General features: G+C 47.5%; 1 protein-coding gene across 1 annotated transcript in view; it reads right to left on the minus strand.

The window, feature by feature from the left end:
- The window catches only part of lmx1bb (LIM homeobox transcription factor 1, beta b), a 131746-nt gene that overhangs the window by 13549 nt on the left and 115697 nt on the right, over nucleotides 1-2500 (minus strand). The gene's annotated exons all lie outside the window — the stretch shown is intronic.

The raw sequence follows: 2500 nt of genomic DNA on the forward strand, positions 1-2500 counted from the left end.
ACACACACACACACACACACACACACACACACACACACACACACACACACACACAAACAGGTTACTGTCACATGAGAGGCTTGGGTTTGTGTTGTATTAAGCACAGCGAGAAGCAGAGTAATTGGTTATCGTAGCAACACCACTGGGTGTGTGCGTTCGTCATGCTGCCAGACACAAACTTTGTTACAAAACTCATCGAGGCCAGACACATACAGGAATGAAACGTCTTCGCAATCTCACTGACAACCAGAAAAACATTCTCTTCCGCTTGTCTCCCTACCCCAACTGCACCGGATTCTCGTTTTCAAATTAGACACAAGCGTGAATCGTGGTGTGCGTTTGGAATGGTGTGTGTTTACGCCCCATTTACAAAGGCTATCAGCCAATCACAATCAAGAATCAGATCATACAGTGTAAGATAAAATACGTAAGCCCGAAACACACACAATCATAGTACACCGTAATACATTACAAACCTCTGAATTTAACTCTTTAAGGGGTGAGGGAAGGCTTTTTCAATGTCATACATAAAACTAGATCACAGTCTCATGGCAAGTCTCACAGTAGGTGTGTATACTGTGTACGCTTGTACTGTGTGTGTGTGTGTGTGTGTGTGTGTGTGTGTGTGTGTGTGCGTCCATGGGTGTGCGCGTCTGTGAGTGTGTGTGTCCGTGAGTGCATGCATCCATGTGTGTGTGTGTGTGTGTGTGTGTGTGTGTGTGTGTGTGTGTGCGTGTGTGTGTTTAATGTTGTGTCTGGTGTCTGACCTCTCCATAGACCTCCTCCCTATGACTACACTACACTAGCATGCACAGATAGCATCACACGCACACGCACGCACACACGCACACGCACGCACACACACACACACACACACACACACACACACACACACACACACACACACACACACACACACACACACACACACACACACACACACACACACAACAGAGTGAGACTGGCCTGCCCTATGTGGAATGCAGTGAAAGGTGATTTTGTGTGTGTGTGTGTGTGTGTGTGTGTGTGTGTGTGTGTGTGTGTGTGTGTGTGTGTGTGTGTGTGTGTGTGTGTGTGTGTGAGGGGGATAGCTGTGAAGATTATCATCTTGTATCCTCATCTGCTCCGAAACTCTACATGACTCTCTCTCTCTCACACACACACACACACACACACACTCTCTTCAAGGCTGTCAAGGCGTATTTGAAAGTGTGTGCACATGTGTGAGGTCTCATACCTTGCACTTAGCCTAAGCAAGTGTTAGTTACAGGGTATTGGTTACAGTCCCAGGAGCGTTGTGAGGTTAGGTGCCTTGCTCAAGGGCACTTGGAGGTGTAGGGTAACGGGGTGGGATTTGAACCTGCAACCCGCTGATCCAAAGACCAACAACCCAGAGCCATACAGAAGGAGAGTCGGGCAATCCCCACTGTGTGCTAGGGCCGACTTCCGCATTAGCAAAATTAGCTGTTTAGCGTCTCAGAACTGCTCAGCATTGCGAATGTTAGTTCCTAGAAGTGGGCGTAGCACACAGCAAATGCAATGTAATGCAATGCAGGGAATATGACAAGACCTGCTGTTCGTAGTAATAACTTCACATAAACATCACAGATGGTAAAACTGTTGTGATTATCACCACCGAGACAGTTGATGGTTTACATATTTGTGGTGATTACCCCGCAGTATAGTTCGTTAGTCCTTAGTTTTGGCTTTTTATGTGGTAGTTCTGTGTTGAGTCTATGGAAAGACAGCCGCTTTAGGCATGACCTCAATCTCGTTGAAAGTCGGGGCTGCAATTTATTTCCTGGTCCTCCATTCGCGTAACTCTCTCCTAAACCTCCTGTATAGTATGGCTCTGCACCAAACTAACTAGACCACTCCCTCCAGCCCTGTGTGTGTGTATGTGTAAATGGTAAATGGATTGCATTTATATAACGCTTTTCCACTGATTCGAGCACTCAAAGCACTTTACATTAGCCTGGTAAACCAGCGCCACCCGCTGGGACGCCGACATTTTTCAGTTGCCAACATTTTTCAGCTGATCTGAGAATGTTTTGAACACTGTGCCCTGAGTCTGACAAAACCAATCACAACGCAGAGATTTGTTTTGAATCAAAGCAGGCAGGGTTTTGAGGGAGTGATGACGAAGCTCGCAACACCGTTGGGAAAGCACATCAACGGCAAAGATTGCCGATTATTCAGAGCGCCGGCACGGTTTGAAAAAACAACAGGTTGTTCTCAACAACAATCTTCGGAGGGATCGTTCATCGGGGCCAGACTAAATTACTCCGGTCTCACATTTAGGCTGGTTTATCAGGCTAACTTTACATTGCATGCCTCACATTCACCCATTCGCCTCCCACGCCCTCTCATTCACATCCCGGTGGCAGTGCCTTCCACCAGGAGCAACTTGGGGTTAAGTATCTTCCTCAAGGACACAGCGATGGGGTCAGGCAGAGCGGGGCTTGAACCTGCAACCTGCTGCAACCTACCACCTGAGCGA

This window comes from Engraulis encrasicolus, chromosome 3, assembly GCF_034702125.1.
Source record: "Engraulis encrasicolus isolate BLACKSEA-1 chromosome 3, IST_EnEncr_1.0, whole genome shotgun sequence".
NCBI classification, from domain to species: Eukaryota; Metazoa; Chordata; class Actinopteri; order Clupeiformes; family Engraulidae; genus Engraulis; species Engraulis encrasicolus.